The 20,579-nt window shown below is 43.4% G+C and overlaps 1 long non-coding RNA gene across 3 annotated transcripts; it reads right to left on the minus strand.

Moving 5' to 3' along the window:
• LOC110395018 lies at positions 2,687 to 15,478 on the minus strand. 3 transcript variants are annotated; one of them, XR_002436104.1, is made up of 4 exons: positions 15,435 to 15,478; positions 12,485 to 12,638; positions 4,223 to 4,333; positions 2,687 to 2,893 (listed from the first exon to the last, which is right to left on the minus strand). It is a non-coding gene; the product is annotated as an uncharacterized LOC110395018 (long non-coding RNA). The 3 variants fall into 3 exon arrangements; XR_002436103.1 differs by lacking the exon at positions 2,687 to 2,893 and adding an exon at positions 2,936 to 3,085; XR_002436102.1 differs by lacking the exons at positions 2,687 to 2,893; positions 4,223 to 4,333 and adding an exon at positions 4,930 to 8,241.

The raw sequence follows: 20,579 nt of genomic DNA on the forward strand, positions 1-20,579 counted from the left end.
CTCATTTGTGATATATATTTTTTTCAAAACAATTTCAAGATGGCTTCAGCTGCACATGCAAATTGATGTCAGAGGGCTCAGGTCTTCCACAATTCTAGCACTGTCTCCATTCATTTAAATATCAGAGATTCTTTGCTAAGATAATGAATGCTGGATTGGCTTTGGTATCTGGAAAATGAACATCACTTTTGTTTTAGCATCTAAATGCTTATCATTGGCCTACAGGGGCTTCTTATGGCAATCAAGGAATTGTCAGTGGCTCACCCTCTGTAGAATGTCAAGCAACAGAAGGATCAGTCCTGAATCTTTCCTTACTGGTGGTGACTTCCATTGCCAAGGAAAAAAAGTCTTTGAGTAATTTCATGAATTAATGTCTCTACAAGTTCTTCAAACTAAGTTATTTTATTTATTTTTCGCTTTGAACTAAACCTCTCAAATTAAGGTTTGATTGGAAGGAGGTCATTTTAAATACCATCATTTTATATCCTATACCTGCTGCATCCTTAATATGCAATAAATAATTAGTGCATAGAATCAATCACAGAATCATAGAATGGCATGGGATGGAAGGGACCATCTAGTTCCAACCCCCTGCCACAGGTAGGGTTGCCACCCACTAGGTCAGACTCGCCACGGCCCCATTCAGTCTGGCCTTGAACGCCTCCAGGGATGGGGCATCCACAACTTCCCTGGGCAGCCTGTGCCAGTGCCTCGCCACCCACCAAGCAAAGAATTTCTTCCTAACATCTAACGTAAACCTCCCCTCTTTTAGTTTAAAGCCATTCACCCTTGACCTCTTACTATCAGACTATGTAAGAATTCAGTCTCCCTCCTGTTTGTAAGTTCCTTTTAAGTACTGAAAGACCACAAAGGTCTCCCCAGTGCCTTCTGTCCTCCAGGGTGAACAAGTCTAACTCACTCAATCTTCCTTCATAGGAGAGGTGCTCCAGCCCTCTGATCATCTTCGTGGCCCTCCTCCAGACCCTCTCCAACAGCTCCACGTCTTTCTTGTGCTGGGTGCCCCAGCCCTGGATGCAATACTGCAGGTGGGGCTTTGTGAGGGCAGAACAGAGGGGAACAATCACCTCCCTAGCCCTGCTGGCCATCCCTCTTTTGATACAGCACAGGATACAGTTGTCCTTCTGGACTGCCAGTGCACACCGCTGGCTCTGTTCAAGTTTCTCATCCACCAGAGCCCCCAAGTCCTTCTCTGCAGGGCTGCTCTCATTGAGTTCTTCTGCCAGTCTGTACACAGATTGCCCTGACTCAAGTTCAAAACCTTGCACTTGGCCTTGTTGAACCTCATTATGGCCTTGTGGGGTTACTTTTCAAGCCTGTCCAAGTCCCTCTGGATGGCATCCCTTCCTTCTATTATATCAATTGCACCACTCAGTTTAGTGTCATCAACAAACTTGCTGAATCCCACTGTCTATGTCATTAATAAAGATGTTGAAGAGCACCAGTCCCAAGCCAGACCGCTGGGGGACACCACTCATGACTAGCCTCCACTTGACATACAGTCATATTTTGCATAAATGATTATAAAATACTTCAGGGAAGGTGAAGTTTTAAACCCAAAACAAGAAGTCCAAAAAAAAAAGTTTCCAACATTGTATCATTGTTTTTAAAAGGACCAAGACCACAAAAGCAAATCAGTAACTACGGAACTCTCTTACAGCGAAGGTAGTTACAGTACAAGCTACACTTTCAAACAATGTCCCCTCAAACCTCATTCCTATTCTTCTTCATCCGTTTTACATTTCATTTCCATCACTGAATAAAGCCCCGAGGAGAAATAACCCTAATTATTAGTATGCGCCCACCACAGCCTCCTATTTGACTGCGTCAAGCCATAGTCATTCCTCTGACACACCTCCCAGCAGCCCACTGTACAGTGCGGTAGTGGATCTGCTTCCCTCATTTTGCATTCCCTTTCCACTTGGCTGAGGTCTGCATGTGGGATTGCACAGGATTGCCTGCCAACTTTGAAATGAGAGATGTGTCCAAACATTATTGGTTGATCGCAGTTTGTAAGGGCTAAAACAACATTATTTGAAGCTTCAGACAAATACCAGAAAGGAAAAAAAAATCTTTGCTGTTAATTTATCGGAACACACTATCACCAAGACTTAAAGGGAAGGAATTTGAAGAACAAATTGCACAGATTGTGCAAGCTATTAGTTTTCCAAGCTGATGAACAAGCTGAATAACACATGCCCTAGAGTAAGAATGTAGGTAAGAAGCACCCAATTCACCATCATCATGTCTGTCTTAAACTGACCTCTTTGTAAGTTCCCAGGCTAACCAGCTATCACACTGGCTCAAATCATGGTGGAATTTTCTCCTTCTCACCTCCAACCCCTTTTTGACCTCTAAATAAGAGAATAAAAGGCTTCAGTTATCCTCAAGGCACTTTGCACAGCCAGTTGGCTTGCAGTAATATTTGCTTAAATTAAAATTGGGAAGCAGCTGTCAGATGCTTCTTAAATCATATTCTTAATTCAGCCAGGACACAGGTAGTAAGATTTTAGAAATTAGACCCAAGATCATTCTATTGAAACTTGCTTTTAAGAGACTATTATACAAACCTTAAGAAGGACACAAACTCTTTTCAAAAATGTACAGTGGAGGATGCATTTCCTATGTATAATGTCCCACAACTTAATTATGGTACATCAGCCAGGGCTTCTTTTTTGAGAGATATCATAGTATTTATTGTGGGTGTTACAGCAGCAGGAGTAATAAGACATTTGTTAAACATGGAACCTACTACCAAACCACAAAACATGAACGTATGTACAGAACTTTGCATGAAGACTGAATGAGATGTTTGAATCTTGGAGACAACAGAAAATCCACAAGATTTTTAAAGCACTTTTACAGGAGATTCTTTCTGAAAAAAAAAAAAAAAAAAAAAAAAAAGAAAAAGGCTAAATCCGTTTTGCTGCAATATTACACAAGGTAAAACAGTAAAAATGGTTCATAAATATCTTAAGAAAAATATTTTGACTATTTTGGCCAAAACAATAGTTCCGATGATACTCAGGACATTTCCTCGTTCTTAGGATTCCCTTGGCATTTATCACTGCAGAAATTAGAGAGGGTCTTGTGTAAGTTAGACAGGAATTTACCCTGAAATAAAACCTACTGATTATCTGTTAGAAAGGTAGTAGAAGTTCATGTTGCTATTTTTAAAATCCTACTCCATAGGTCCAAAAAACCCACGTAATTTCTAAGAAATGAAAAATATTCTGAAAGCCTATTTTTTGGAAAAAAATTACAAAAAGCAGTATTCCACTGCCAAAAAAAAAAAAAAAAGCAGTTTTTCAATCCAAGTAACTCATTTGGGGATAGTTGTTTTTGCAGCATATCTAAGGTCATTTCATGCTCCTTGTACTCCAGATGGTCCTAAGAAGATACGTAGTGCCTGTATGTACAACTCTGGTACAGCTAAGAAACCAGTCACATCACAGACCTTTCATCATTACCCCAAACTGGAGCTCTTAACACCCTGGAGCTCTTAGCCCCTCCTATGTAGAAGTCAAACAGAGTCAGTCTGGTGCTGACCTGGGATGCCCATGAATTAAGGGTGCACACTTGAAGCCTTCCCAGCCCTCATGTTCCCCACAAAACTACTGAACTACCCCCTTTCAAAAGAGGTGCGAATGCAACATCCTTTTAGAAGACTAATCTTGCGTTCATTGATGCAAATGTACTTTGTTCTACTGTCATTTTTTTTCCACAGTCAGCCTAGGAGTGATCCTTCTGCTATTATATCCCACTAGTGGAATAACATGGCAAAAATACCACTCATTGGCAATTAGCGGTTTTGCTTTTTTTTCTTCTGAAGACATGCTTTTTGAGTGTCTGTTTTCTGAAAGCCATGGAGGTTATTTTTTGCCAAAGAAAAGGATGAGTCAGACTGCTAGAAGCTAGTACATGCAGATCTTTCATGAGCACGTTAAGCCATTCCCTGCAAATGGCTCACATCTGACTTCATGGCCTGACACAGCCCAGGACAACCAGAACACCCGTTAGTTAGTACATGAATCATGGAGGAACATCAGGTAGGTGAGCACACTGTTATGTCACAGTTACATCAGCTCACAGAGTGATAGAAGAGAGAAGAAAAAGAAACCGGAGTCAGAATACCACTGTATCATTCACCCTGATTAGAAGCCAAAACTGTGATGAGGCAGCAAAAATGCACCAGCATACTCACACACATGTTGCCCATACTGCCCAGCAAATCAGAGAAAAATCATGGCATCCACTGTTCCTGTGAACTTTTGGCAGTCAAATAGAGACTTCTTGCTCCAATTTGATTCTGGTACTAAGGAAGGAAAAAGACTGTTTAAAAAAAAATTGGAATAAGGACAGTGCACATAGGAAGGCACAAAGATATCTATTAAATATTATTAGAGAGCATTGTCTTGTTTCTGTAGCTGAGACTTGCTTTACTCCCCATGTGGGAGAAGGACACTATGAGTGTTTGCAGTCCTGCCAGTCCTCATGCTGACTTGGTGTGCAGTGTGTTCCACCATGTCTAATGGAACAACGTGCTCCCTATCAGCATACAGACATACTACCTGCTTTCTCTGTGCCAAAACCAGCCAGCTGCCTTAATGTCTGTGACACCAAACAGAAATAGACAAATACAATTTAATCTAGAGAAACTCCACAACGCACTGAGGAGTGAAGAGACAACTTACTAGAGGGAGTCTAGAGAGCCAGTGAAGCCTACTTCTGCTAGGTCACTGTTTCCAGAAGAGTTTTGGAAGGTGCCAGTTTCAGAGGATTGGAATAGATAAGTCATTCCTAAGATGGTGACTCCTTAACTGAAGGAGCTATTGAAAACGTGATTTCTATGGGGTGAGATTTACTGGAAGAGGCACTGCAAGGTTTTCAAAACTGAAGCCCAGATTGCCAGAGTTATGTTCTCTGACATAATCAATCTAACAAAAAACCTAGATCCCAAGGGGCAGTCAACGTTCCTTGTGCACTTAATTCTGCACAATTATTACAGAGTCAGAAGTAAATAAGAAGAGATAAGAAGCAAGACCAACAGCTGAGATATGCATACAGGATACACTAGGCACACCAAGACTCAATCCCCATTACTACCCAAAAACTAGTACAGAGGTCAAACAGGAAGCTATCACAAGCATATCCAGCTTCTGCAGCACTGAAGAAAAATGTCATCCTGTTTCAGAGAGGTTCATCATGGATGGAATTTGCTTTTAATTTCAACTGATTTTAAGCCAAACATAAAAGACTGAGTGGCCAGGTCCTTTCCTCCAGCATACTGCTGGGAAGCTGCAGTGCTTAGCCAACGTAATCTCACTGACTTCAAGGAAATTCAGCAACAGCTTCCATGGCCAAAGAGGTGGCAGCAAGCCAGGTCAGTCTAACCCAGAAATTTCTGCTGCTGGTACATGCAGAGCTATCACAACCCTGTTTGAATGTGACCAAGCCGACATGAGAACTAGGGAAGGTTTATACCACCACAGAGTTCCAGGGAACCAGCATATTTCCATCTCTCTCACTCCAGAATATGCTTTTCCAAATTTATTTTTCAGTTAATCCTTGCTGTTAGTCATGAAAGTGAAGCCTGATTTTTCTCAGTGAGAGTTTCCCATTAGGACAGAAACATTAAGAACTCATCAGTGTGACATGAAGTCAACCAGTGTTAACATGAAGCACTCCTGGCTGCATGGAAAAATATCAAGAAACAGGACAATTTTCCTCTTTGAAAGGACCAAAAACCAATCTGAATAACTGTGGTCACATAGTGTGGTACGGAGGCAGGAAGAAGTGATGCTGGGAGAAAACAATCAGCCATGATCATAGGAAATAGCATGGCTGATTCCCACATTATTCCTAACAAACCCCAAAATGTTTAAGGGTCCTATCAAGTTTTATCCAGTGTCTGTGACCCTGTTAAATTGCTGCAAAATAATATACATATATTTATTTTAAAGGAAAAATCATTGCTGCACTGACAGGCTTCTGAAAACACAGCTGTGGAGGGGGTGTCAGTGGTGCTTGCAGGCTGCCGTATGGTTTAAATATCTTCCAGTTGTAAGTCTTAGAACATCTGTCAGAGGCTGCCATCTCTACTTCTGCTCTAGCCCACAAGACCTGGAAATAATAAATACCAGAAGTCCATTTGGTTGAGATGGAGTCTATGCTAGCTGAGAAAAAGTTCGGTATCTTTTAAAAGCTGTAAGCGTGGCTTGCAGCAAATCCTAGAGCTGGGAAAATGGAGTATAACATTTAGTTCTATGACAAGCAGCTTATTGCAGTCCTAATGTATTTGTGTTTAAATTCCAAACGCCTGGGAGTCAATTATAATAGAGTGAATAGTAACAAGATCATTTTTGTAACAAGTCCAGGTGTAATGAATCCAGCTTCGGGTGATGCTCAGGGGACGGGGTCAGGTTGGATAACAAGAAAAGGTTCTTCAACAGAGGGCAATCAGGCACTGGAGCAGACTCCCCAGGGCAGGTTATAGCACCAAGCTGCTGCAGTTCAAGAAGCATCTGGACAACGCTTTCAGATATACGGTCTGATTTTTGGGCGGTCCCATGTGGAGCCAGAACTTGGACTCAATGATCCTTGTGAGTCCCCTCCAACTTGGGATATTCTATGATGCTGAGAAAAAAAAATCTGCTAAATGCAACATGTTCTGTATCTCTTCTGATTAAAGCTGGCTGAGGTCCTTTGTAGCTTGTGCTGCCAGGGCAAAACTTACTTAACCAAATCTAACAGGTGAAGCCTCAGAGTATAGTTATTTCTTTAAGAAGCTCCAGCCATTGGAACACCATCTGTAGGGAACAGGCAGCAAGTTACCCTCACACTTTGTGACTAACCTCCAGGTCTCAGATTTCATTACCTTTAACTGTAACTTCAGGCAAAGAAAAATTAAATTGTTGTTTGGCTCAAGAAATCAGTAAAGATGAGTGTGAAACATAGAATCACAGAACATCCCGAGTTGGAAGGAACCCACAAAGATTATCAAGCCCAACTCCTAGCTCCACACAGAATCATCATCCAAACCCTGTTTTGTCCAAATGCCCCCTTGAACTCAGGCAGCTTGGGACCATGACCACTGCCCTGGGGAGCCTGTTTCAGTGCCCAACCATGCTTTGATGAAGAACCTTCTCCTAATCCCCAACCTGCCCCTCCCCTGACACAGCTCCATGCTGTTCCCTCGGGCCCTGTCGCTGTCACAGAGAGCAGAGCTCAGCGCTGCCCCTCCACTCCCTGTGAGGAGCTGCAGCCACCATGAGGCCTCCCCTCAGCTCCTTTGCTCTGGGCTAAACAAATCAAAGGACTTCAGCAGCTCCTCATACAACTTGCCCTCCAGACTCTTTGCTACCTTCATAGCCCTCCTTTGGATGCTCTCTAATACCTTTTTATCATTCCTATATTATGGCTCCCAAACCTGCACACAGTGTTTGAGGCGGGGTCACACCTACTGGGAAATCAGCCAGAGATGCTGGAGCTCTCACCTTGGAATGTGATGTGTTGAGGTAACTTTGCAGGCTACAGGCAGTTCCACAACAGACTTCAGCCTTTTAGAGTCTTATAAAAAAAATTTGGCTTGTTTTTTTTCCCCAAAAGTCTTTGACAACAGATTGGCCAAGTAATCTGAGATGCACGGTTTCTTGCTCCTACAGAAGCCTGAATAATACTTGACATCAGACTCTGGCACAGAGAAACCACTCTCCATCCCTTCTCTCTAATGTTTAATAACTGATGTTTATAGAATAACATCAGTTAAATAATCACTAAGATGCAAATAATTGGTAACGTGGGCTTTTGAAGACAACATTTGGCCTCAGGGATTTTCATGTGGGCTTTGACACTCATTCCTCATGTGTCTTCGGACAAGACTTCTTCCTTGCACCTGGAATTCTCTGCTCCCACAACGAGGAGGATGGCTGCAGCTGACCTGCTGGGGGCTGCCTGCGACATTGCCAGAGCCAGAGATTGCTGCTGCTTCATGCCCCAGGGTACAGTACAGCGCAGCAGTTTCTTTCACAGAAAAGGGAAGCAGGAGATGACCCTGCACAATCTTGGAAAGCTTCATCAACAGCCCCAGCTCTCGCTCTCGAGAAATCACCACCACTTCCTCTTGCATTTCTCCTTCACCTCAGCGCTCCGCTGACCGGCCATGGCTCTGAGAGACACAGAACACCTTCAGGCCAAACTTCAGACAGGTGAGTCACCCTGAGCCTGTGAAATATCAGATAATAGGGCTCAGCGAATTAGGAAGAGAGATAAGGGGATAACATCCCCCTTTTTCCTCTCCTCAGGGGCTTCCCTGGAAATACAGTAAATGTGTTTCAGCCAGCTGCAAGGCTGTGGGTCTTCACTTCCCCCTCAGCAGGTACCTCTGCTCTCTACTGAAGAGATGGCACTCACTCTTCCCTTTCTCCTCCAAAATGAAACAAACCACGGGCATCTGCTGAATAACAGGAACAATACCACTCCATTCACTTTCAGGGAGACTGTGAGAGGGTTTTTGAAACATAACAGGATGTGAAAGCAGCGGCGCTGCGTGCTGGGCTCCTGTTTCACTGTGGCTGCAATGCCACACTTCCTGGGAATTTCTGCTCCTCGGCACGCCTCTCCCAGTGACACTGGCCATTCTCTCACAGCTTTGAAATTGTTGCTTCTGACGTCCAACGTTTGGCAAGGGAGGTCTGGTTTGAAAAAACGTTCTACTAATCAAGTCCATTTCTTGTTCTGTCCACGTTTAGGGTATTTGGAAATTACACAACAACAGTTTCCAAATTTCATTCACATTCCCCCCACCTTCCTGAGCAGCGAGCTTTCCTCCTGGCATTGAATACGGTAGGTCTGGCCTGCATCCAGACATCCCTTCATCCTAATGCTCTATTTGCACAAGTGTTGTGACAGCTGCAGCTGTGTCAGGACTGGCCAGGCAGGGAGCAGGGGGTGAAGGAGGGGTGGCATAAGGCAGCTGTGACATCAACCTCATACAGAGTAAATTAGGGATTGTGTTTCAATTACAGCTAAACTGTAATGGCCCTCCAGCTGGCATATGAACTCCTATTTTTTCAGTAGCAGCATGATTTGTACCTGTACTGCATTTTTTTTTTCCATTTTTAATCAAACCATTTCCACATCTAGAACTTTTCCTTCCCCTTCCAGCATAAAAAGTGACACCTTCCACAAACACAAGGTTCTGGACTGAAACACTCAACTAAGCTGTGGCACTTTCAGGGGCTGACAGATGCTGTGTGCTGTGGCATTATTACACTTTCTCATTGTGCAGGACCTCACAGGCTGAGCCATATAGGATTTTGATAGAATTTTAGATAAAAAACAACTTTTCTCCTTGAAATGTATGATAAATAGGAAAACAATTACTTGCAGCTGTCATCATCTGGATTGCTAAATGTGAAGTTTGAGCCTCAGGGTTTGTTTTTGACCCCAAACTACCTCAGCTTATACTGCTTGATGGTGCTGAAAAGACATGACATGCAGCAAGGTGCAGCCCTCAGGAGGCCATGGTCTGCAGTTGAAGTATGGCCAGTGCATGGATGCCACACACCCCAAGTGCTCCATAACACCAGAGCAAGAAAACCCAGCTCAGGACCTGGATTCCTGGCTGCAGGCTCTGGAAAGCTTACCTGCTGATGTCAAGAGGTATTTACCATGTGACTTTGTTTGTGGAAACAGACTGCAAGCTGTTGCAACATACAGTAAGAGCAGCAAAGGTAGCATGAGTGTTACAAGCATCTTGCTACCGCAGCACTTTGTGCTGAAGAAAATCCCCACAAGGCACTGACAGCTGTCTTCTGGCTAAGAAGACAGGGAGTGAGTGCTATAGCTGGAGGTTCCCAAAGGTTCCCATATCCCAGAGATAACGCTGGCTACAAGCAGATGTTAAGAAAGAGAGAAGGTGATATAAAATTGGGCAGAATCTACGTTTTCCACGACCCAGGCACTTTCCCCAGGGTAGGAGAGAGCAGAAATCAGAAGGAGGTTTACATTTCTTCTTCAAGTTTTAAAAATGAGGGAGATGAGAATTAATCATGTGGTGAAAACTTTGTAATGCTGTGACTCAGCAGAAAACATTACTCGCTTGGAAGCCCCTAGAGAACATGTCTGGGACACAGCCATGAGTCAGGAAAACCTGGAATGTGGCTGGTGCACTCACCCGACTCTTTGCTTTTCCTTTAACAGCGTGTGCCCTGAGAACAGGGCAGCTGCTTACAGAGGTGCAGAGATAACTCATATTGTCTTGTGTAGTCAGTATGGGTTCAGGTGCATGACAGAAATGGGAGACATTATTCCTCTTTTTACAAAGTCCTTTTTGGCACCAATCTCTACAGCATCTCCTGTAGTGTGTTCCTAGCAAAACAGGGCTATTAACCACAGAGGAGCCCCCAACACACGCACTAGTATAATCCATGGTAGCACAGACCTGGATCCCTTGTTCTTCCACAGGAGAAAGACACATGAGGAAGAAAACCTCATCTCACAAAATGGCCTAGGTTGGAAGAGACCTCAAACATCATCTAGTTCCAACCCTCCTGCCATTGGCAGGATTGCCTGCCTCTAGATCAGGCTGGCCAAGGCCGCGTCCAGCCTGGCCTTGAACACCTCCAGAGATGGGGCATCCATAGTTTCCCTGAGCAGCCTGTGCCATTGCCTCACCACCCTCCAAATAAAAAAAAATTCTTCCTAACGTCTAACCTAAATCTTCCTTCTTTTAGTTTAAAGCTATTCCCCCTTGTCCTATCACTAGCAGATCATGTAAAAAGCCAGTCCTCCCCCTGCTTGTAAGCTCCCTTCAAGTACTGGAAGGCTGCAATGAGGTCTCCTCAGAGCCCTCTCTTCTCCAGGCTGAACATCCCCAATTCCCTCAGCCCTTTCTTATAGGATAGAAGCATGCAACACAGCTCTTCACCCCGTGGTGTTTTCAGGAGAAGAATACCCTGAAAAGAGGTTATACTTTGCAGCAAATCACGTTAGCTTTTCTGAGAGCCACCATGAGGGCACCAAAGGGTGCAATGAAAGGTGTTTCCAAGATGATCGCACAGCTTCACCTTTCACTTCGTGGAGTCAAAAGCACATAGGAGTACGTCTCATTCCCAAGAAAGACATTGCAAAGACAGGATCCAGTCTAATTGCTCTCTCTTGTTTACTGCAAACTCACGTAAGGTACCTCTTATAATGCTTCGTTGATGATACTTAATCAGCTTACTTAGGGTTACTCAGGTTTAACTCAGAACATCAGTTACATCCCTTTATAGAACACTGCTCTGTGCAAGTTTTTGCAGAATCTCTGCTTCGTTGCATAAAGGCACTGTCTCTACACACAGGAGCCTTGTTTGCTCTCTAGGCCCTTGCTCTCCATGGTCTGGCTGCTCTGAACTAGTCCACGGTACTGACTGAGCAGATAAAGGAGATTTTTTTTGACTGCTAAGCTGTCCTGCTCCCATTTAAGGAAATGGGAATAGTCACTGTATAGCACTTTTCATTGTTCATGTTAAAGCACTTCTGGCCTGGAGACCCCAGCCAGAAGCAAATCTCGTGGTAAATAGTTTATAACTCACATGGAAGTCAACTTTACCCCACAGATTTTATAATCCAAGATACAGCAGAAAAGCAGAAGGCAAATACAGAGGCAGGGGGAAGGTGACATACTGCAGCAGTGAAGACAAGCGTGGTTCTGTGATCTACAGAGACCTGGGTAACTATGAACTGTTTCTGGATGTTTTGTGTGATAGGCAGCAGGAAAAGAGGAGCTTGGTGAGGACAGTGTTTTCATGAGTTTTGAAATAGTGCAATATGCAAAACCATGAAGCCAAGGACTTACTACAAATCCATGAAACTCAGGAGGGGATCTGCAACATTATTCACATCATCCTTCCTTATTGCTTTTTCCTAACTCTTTCAAGTCTCATTGGTCAGCACTCTGACATCTTCTGAAAGATCAACATGAGAAATACTGGGTTGTTTTTTTTTTTAAGCTTGGGTCTCTGCTGACAAACCCTGGCGACGTGTTAGAATATGCTGTTGGTTATGGGCCACTGCCAGAAAATCAGCCAAGAAACAGGCTGTGGGAAGAAAGCGTCAGGAGCAGGGACTTCTCACCACTGAATTACAGTAGTGAATGAGATTCATGTTTACAGTGACTCCAGTCTAACTGCTGGAGGTCATCCAAGGACCACTGTGAGTTTGCTGATATCTCTCCAGGGGGCTACTGGCTCAGAGCTGCCCGTATCTTCCCCTCTCACGAGTCCTCTCTGAGAAGCAGTCATCTCTCCAGTACTAACCAAAACAGAGGCTGTAGCTTACCAAGTGTTAAGGAAAGTCTACACCAAAACAAAAAGACAACTCTAATCTCTCCAGCCCTGCAATTCTTAACCCTGTCCCTGTTCATCTTGTTCCCCTCTCTATCAGTGGTACAAACATGAACCAGGGCTGGGAGCTTTGTCACCTGAAATCCAGATCTCCCCACGTCTGATTGGTCTGCTTTCTGTTAGGTGCTCAAAGTTCAGTCTGGGTTTACACGACTATACACCTGTTTGCTCACTCAGTCACATCACCATTTCTTCGCTTCGGTCCAGCAGTACAACACTGTTCCCCAAAGCCTGAGAAAAACCGCAAGAAAGTGTCAAGGAGACATTAAGAACTTGAACACCTTTACAGATAGTTTTGTTAGCTAGGTAGTTAAACTTCAAAATTCATAGCTTTGAGTAGTTCCTAACTGTCACCGAAGGCAACATATCACCATGGGCTCACTGATGCAAGTGGCTGTTCATGAACACCCTCTACATTCCCCTTTTCCCAAGGAATAATGCAGATCCATTACAAGGAACACATTGCTGTAAGGAGCACATGTCAACTGCCACGAGAAGGAAATGAAAACATCGCATCAGTGGGGAAACACTTCCTCTGCTCTTAAGTGAGCCTCAGAACCTTTACGTGCGTCACTGTGAGTTTCTGGAGGACATCCAGACCTAGCTGAGGAGAGCACACACTTCTGTTCTGGAAAATGCATTCTGCTTGGAGTCTCCTTCAGCAAGCTTCTGGAGAACCACTATATTTTTAAAGGTGGCTAAGAGCAATTGTAATGCCTATGGGAGATGGGCCTACCACTGTCATTGATGCCTTAAAAAAAAAAAAACCTCTCCCTTCTAGTTTACTAATTCCTGAACACACCAGTAGCCTCACCAGGTGGGGAATCCCAGACTCCCTCACACAACAGAATACTGAATGCATCCAGGAAACAGAATTATATTTTCCTTGATGTATTTTCAGTTCTTGAAAATTCTATAATTCTCATTAATCCATGCTGTGTGTTAGTACCATGAGAGACAGAAATAAAATGAACATTTGAGACTTTTTGAAGCAAAAAATTCAGCTATACTAGCTAACACTGTCAAAAAAATGTTTCTTTCCACTGAAGGATAGCCTGAAGTCTTCATGCTTACCTGATGCAGCATCTAACTTCCTTTTGCCAGTGATTTTCCTCACATATCTTATACCAAAATAATTTATTAAGTCTCTGTTTTCCTGCTTGGGGGAGTTTATCTTCAGGAAGAATGACTACACAGGCACTGAGGACAAGCATTTCTTTACAGTCTCACCCACTATAGAGCCCCATAACCTCCCAGTATTTTATTAAGAGTTCCAGTATTACTGATGCCATTATTAGAACCATAATATCCTCAGAGAGCTTAGGATGAACTTTTGATGGTGATGATAATAATAGTAACAACAATAATAAATCATCAGCCCTTTTGTTGACAGGTAGGAGTTTGAAGAACAGCTCAATAGTACTCAGAGTGCCCTCATTAAATCAAACATAGAAATAAGCAAATACTAAATATGTATTTAGCTTCTTGCTCTCTGGGATGCTTTTTTAACAAATGGTCCGCACACCTGACAATACTGGTATTGAAACCCCTCAAGAGGATTCACACTGCAAAACCATCCAGTGTAGAAAATGAAATGGAATTGCTGCCTGAGTTCGCTTCTTTCATGCACCAGCAGACGTAGGAGAAAGGTGATGAGGTTTGTCTGAAGGGGTCTAAATGTAGTGGGGTAATCAGAGATGAGGACTACTCTTCCATCTCTGGGCAGCATCCTCAGTTGGCAGCACTCAAGCCATTCCAACAGCTTGGACTTACATGGCCATTGTATCATAAGGGATTTGAAGAGTATATTTCTTCCTGTTTTTTAGCAGTAGTAAAGAGAGTGTTTCTCTGGCTGAGTTACACTCTGAATCCTGCATCAAGTCCAGAGAACACAATGAAACTTATAGTCAAAGTAAGACCCTTTCAGTTCAGAAAGCATGAAGTGAATCACATCTGCAGAATGAGAGGTGGAGGAAAGGGCTTTAGCACAAGGTCCAGGAAATAGTTCTTGTAAACTCATCTGAAATCAAATCGAAAATGGAAGGACGAAGATTTCTGATACAGTATGTGAAGAAGAGAAAGTTTCCCTAGGTGGTTTTTTTTTTTTTTTTTACTAGAACTATGCAAGCAGCCAGGCCAAAACAAGTACAGGGGTTGAGTGAATTGTTTGGAGCATTTTCTTTTTATTTTTTATTTCATTTTTAAAGTATGCATCAAATTATATTTCTAAATAAAATGGTAATAAGAAATAAAACTTATTCTCTAAAAGCATACGTGTAAAATGTAAGTTTGTTTTCATGTTTGTTTGTTGTTTTTCTGGAAATAGGGCTTGAAATCGTGTTTTCTTTTCTCAGAAGACTTAGAAAGTAATTCACATTTCAAAAGGAGTTGCCAGTTGCAGTTTATCCTGATTGTTTTTCCAAGAGGATATGACAAAAGATACTTTTTTATATGTGAGACACAGTTTACCAGAGCTAACCATTTAATTGCCAGACAAAAGCTGTAGATTAATAACACTACTGTGAAGGCTGTAAAAAGAACAGAAAGAAAAATGAAATATTAAGTCATTCCTTTAGCATGCAGCTGTTCTACATCCATATCAAATGTGATTTTACATTAAAGAGCGACATTTTAGTTTGTTTTGCTGATCTCTGTTTAGATCACTTTGACGTAAGTTATTTCTTTTACAAGAACGTAGACCAGCTGGAGGGCAAACATCTCTCTTAACAATTTTTATCTCATGTATTTTTCCCTGTTGTTCCTTCACAGTCTGTAGTGGAAGTATAACATCAAACCATATACCTTGGGTTTTATGGTCACTATTTTGATATTTTTAGGCACGTAGGTGTAAAATCTGGTCCCTACATTACAGGGCTGTAATTCTAGCTCAGCCTGAAGACAACAACTGTAACACAACGGAAAGCACAGTAATGACACCAGAGCAGCAAGATCCCAGACTACAGCAAGTAAGGATCTGCCCAAACGCAACAGCAGTAGACACAGAGATAAAGGAAAGATGCCACTCACCTTTGGAAGGACTTAAGAACACAGAGATCTCCAGAAAGCTGCCCTCACCTCCACTGCCAACCCTTAAATGAGGTCTGGGAAGGGCTGAATCCTTACTCCAACCCTTCTGGTCACTCACGTGCATTGCTTGCACCTGAGCTCCCCTGGGCCGGCCCTGCCTTCCTACCAGGTGCTCAGTCATGTTTCAATCCACGACTTAGCATGACCATTCACTACAATGATCTCATGAAGTAATAAATGAAATGATGACTGGACTAAACAGGATCAATAAAACATTTAAGTAACTCAATTCTAATGGATCTTAGGTGTACAGTTTAATTTCTATGTGCATGTAATTGTTGTCTTAAATGGAGACTAACTGAAGCACAGGCTTCTCTGACCTTGAGCCTATGGGGTCTATGCTCACCAAAGCCTATGCTTACAACCTAGGTAATTACACTGAAGCTCCTATTAATTAACTGAAGCTTCTGTTATAATACCTATCATCCAGAAACCAGCACAGCAAAATCAGATCAGAGGCTGCAGCACTCATTCGAACTTCCACACCTGGCAGTGCACCCCAAACTGGCTACCACATTCCCTCTTACCAGCAAGGTTTTGGTGAGGACCTTGCTCACTGTGCGTTGCCTCAGGCCAGACCCTCATTGAAAGGACCACATGCAGCCAAGTGCTCCCAGTATTTTAAGATCTACCTCATTCTGTGCCTATCATTACTGACAGATCTCCTCCTGAGAACCAGACAAAGTATGAAGAAAGGACCATCCTACCACAGACTGGTGGTGTTTCCCCGCCAGCACTGAGGGTGACTTTGACTTCTCCAATGCAAACATGGGACACACAACAAAGGATGGATCTGGCACATTACAACATGACTTGGCCTCTGCTGGGTCTCACAAGAAAGGTAGGTCCCAGCACAGGGTTGCAGACGTGGGCTGTGCCTTCCACTGGTGTGCCTAGGCTGTGAGACTTTCTGCTCAGGAGCCAAGCAAGTCTAGTTATTTCTCACCGCTGAAGACGGGCTCCATTACTTCATGTCCAGGCTTTCACATTTCATAGAGAATTTGGCCATTATTTGTTTTCTCTTATTTAGGTGCCAAGAACCAAACATCTAATGCTACATCTCTGCTATAAAATTACACATGGCTAAAATCATTTGCAGGCAGTGAATCCCAAATTCATATTATTAAGCCATCTCACATTCCAAAACAGGATTGGTGCTCACAAAATACCTATTGGGAGTAAATACCAATTGGTCCTTACCCCCAGGTCATGCCTGAAAACTGTTTGGAGAGTGATATTTGCTGTAGGCTGAAGTGAGGCCATGCTGATAAATGAATAACACAGGGGTCTCAGTCTCCTTGCTTGACAACACCTTCTGGAAGCTCTGTTATCATCTCAAGTGGAGGCATAGCCTGCCATTGATTCATTTCAAGTACTCTTTTCATTTTCTCACTGTTCATATCAGCCACATTAGTAGACAACTACCTCCAGACATTTTAAGGTCTCTTAGAACATCTACCCCAACAATTCTGACAATTTCTCTACACCCAAGTCCTTCCTGATGTAATTTCTAAGCATACATGTCCTCATGCATCATTTCATATACAGACATAAGCATATAATTTCTAAACATCCCGCTCTCGTTGCTAAACCCATCAGTTTAAGATGCATTCTTCTTATGTATCTACTTGGGCTGGCTGGAACTTGGCTTGTTCCTGAACCAGTCTCAAATCTTTACAATCGGTATTGAACTATGATCTCACACATCGGCACTATCTCATGAGTGATCATCTGTTTCACTGCTTCCTTTGATGTGCAACCAGACAACATAAAAAAAATCATAGCCACCGGCTGCTTTCAATCTGGGGCCAAACTATAATCTGATACCAACCCTAAGCAGTGGTAAACACTCTCTGCAAGTACATCCAGAAATTAGTTTCCTGAGGAAAACAGGGACACGTGCAACAACCACTAGTCTTACCTAAGTACATGTGTATAGGCAGCACCATGCTGAATACCTGACAAATCCCTCCTTCCCCTGAGGCAATGCTTCCAACATCAGGAATACAATTGCCATTTGTAGGAATTAGCTCAGCTTGGTAGATGTGCCTGAGGACCGCGAGAGCTGTCCGCCATGCAGCCCACATGAGTGGTGATGCTGCCAATGGCCAACTCCTAACATAGCCACTCCCTTCCCCTGCGGGCTCATTTCCAGCCCAATCCCCAGGCCATCCACCCATTTTCTGCCACCAGACACCAAAGTCAGGCTGAACTTCTGCTCTATTACTGTCCAAAGATGTCAGTGCACCAGCCATGATCCTCCTGAGGTAGCACAGTGCTTTGTGAGGCAGTGGTAGAGACAAGTTCAGCACTGGCTTCAAGCCCTCGCTGAACAGTCCTTGGTATCCTGGAGTTAATAAAGGTTTGCTTTCACTGCTTTTTGGGTGCCCTATACCAGTAGCCTCTTTGAAATCTGTTGTAAGACAGACATGGCCCAGCCAGAGGGTTGGATGTGACAGCCAGAACACCTGGGAAAGGGAATCAGATAGGTGGGGACTGCTTTGGGACCCAAAGCAGAAGCTAGACCCAAGAAAGAAATCCAGAGACAACTGAGAACTTTGCAAACTGGAAGAAGGTATTGGAAGGGGAAGCAGCAGGAACATATTCAAGAGAATATGTTCAGAAGAGGCTGCAAAGCAAATTTGAAGTTATTTGGAGGAGAATCAAGGCCCTTTAAGTGCAGAAAGACAGACAACATGTCCTGACAGGAAATGTGGGTGATGTAAAGACACTGTCAGAGGCAAACATCTGCAGTTGCTTGAGGCTGTTCCTTATGAGACAACTACTTCATGCTGACCAGAGTGAAAGTGGGAAACAAGTGTGCGACAGCAGGGGGAAGAAAGCATCAAGGAGTTGCTCTTCTGTACCAGTACAGACACCTTTCGGTTTCACTTGGCCTATCTTGCCATGCCCAGCTGCCCAGCCAGAGTACTTCCCTGCTGCTATGTCAGGCAGTCTGACCCGAAGCACTCTATGCCTTCCCCAGAGGGATACACCTTCCTTCAGCGCCCTGTCTTGGGGCCTGGAACCTGCCACCTCAGTGCACGTCCCCTTTGCCTGGTGGGTGCAGAGCTCATAGCACAGGCTGACAGCAGCAGTACTGGTGGGTACTGCGAGAGGCCTAGGCTGCTTGGGGCCACCTGTGCCATGGAGGTCACCTAGGGGGTGGCAAATTGCCGGGCAGTAGGACATCCGTGGCCTTCCAGCCTCTTACAGTATATCCAACCAGCCACACTAGGAGAATTGCATCATGGCTAGGTGAAGGTTTATACTTATATTTTGGGACACATAGCTTAGAGCAAGCTGAGCCTTAGTCACTGGAAGCCATGCAATTGATTCATTACCTCTTTAGCATTTAAAAAAAAAAAAAAGACAGATTAACCTACAGAAACTGCCAGTATATGAAAATTAGTTTCAAATACAAACAAAAGCAATGAAGAGGATATCCCAAGTTACAACAGGGGATCTTTCCTGCTCGTCTCAGGGATGGATGGACCTGATCCACTGCCTCTTCCTCAGGGGAATGTTCCAGATGAAGTGCAGGCTCACTAGGTTACAGGAGTTGGGGCAAGAGGGCTGAGTCATATTGTTCTTGCTGTCTCTGCCCATGCAAGTGCCCTGACTTTTGTCAGTTCTGTAATTCCATGATTCAAAAGTGAAAGCAATGTCAACTTTGTTTCCACATTTCATTTTGCTTTTTAAATGATTTAGAGAGTGTGCCACAGGAACTGCCAAAGAAGTTGGAATTTGTGAAAGTTTCTAGCAAACTGTACTTCCCCTGACCTCTTTTTTTCTCAATCTTCTTTCAAATCCTCTTTCAATTTTTTCCTTCCTCCTCTGCTATTTTTTTCTCCATTTTACCTCATCTGTTCCCTTCTCTGAAAAATAATATTTTTCCCAATCATCTACACTTCTTTTTGTTCATTAATTTGGTCATTCTCAGCTCTCCTGCAAAAAACCCTGAATCTTGTGAAAACTAAATTGAGGAAATGAGTGATAAGGAGAAAGACAATCAATAAGAAATTTGCTAGGTTTCTCTGTTTCAAAAACACAGGGAAGGCATCAGTTTTGCTGCCAAGCTGAGAGCCAAATACTGAAAAAGATGGCAAGACATGTTCTGCTTTGTTCCCATCTGTCTTCCCTGTACAGCACAAAACCTGGACAAAACAGCCTGGTCCTCTGGAGATCACCCAGGCCATCCCCTGCTTACCCAGCCAGCTCCAAGCTGGATCTAGTGCCTGACAACCTCACTGCAAAACTTTTTTTCAGGTTAGGAATTTATTCTCATGGTTAGGAAGCACTTTCTCACTTGAAAATCACATTTCTATTCACAACTGTCTTATTCCCATGTGTTCACTGCTATCCCCTCCGCAGTTTTTTGTTGCCAGCCTAAATGCAGCATCTGCTCCCCAGCTCCTCTCCAGCACAAAGCTCCTCATCCCGCTGACCACTCCAGCCATCACTGAGTGCCTGTAGTCTCAGTCCATCTTTGCTTGAGTATGAGCAATATTTAAATGGAATTTAAATTTTAAAATATTTAAATGGAATTCATCTTGGAATAAGGGCGCTATGCTTCCTTCTGTTCTGCTGGATATACCTCATCAGAGCACTCAGCAGCACATTCACTGTATACACAAGGATCCTTCCCTTCCACAGTTATTACCACCCAGCACCTTTGCTGCCATCGCAGCACCCAGCTCATGAATTTCTTCCTTGGCAGCTTTTAGCCAGCTTTGTTCACACTCAGGAAGGAAATGAAGAATACTTGGTCCCAGGGCTGTGCTTCCACACAGAAGTTCTTCCCTACAGAACGCAGAAGCATACTTTGCCCCATAATAACCAGGAGTTCTCTAGAAAAAAAAAAGTCAGATTCACTGCATTTTGAACTCTAAAAATAAGGGACAGAAAAATGGTGGCACACCTGTGATCCTGCATGTATGATTGTCCTAAAAAGGTGCTAAAAGAGCCTATGTGTGCAACAGCGAGCAGTATATTCACAGCTAACTTCCTTCAACATTCCCTCTGCAAATAGCAGTTTGCAAGGTGGATGAGAAACTGAGAAGAAAGCTGTTTGGATGTTATCAG

Source organism: Numida meleagris, chromosome 2 (assembly GCF_002078875.1).
Source record: "Numida meleagris isolate 19003 breed g44 Domestic line chromosome 2, NumMel1.0, whole genome shotgun sequence".
Lineage (NCBI taxonomy): Eukaryota > Metazoa > Chordata > Aves > Galliformes > Numididae > Numida > Numida meleagris.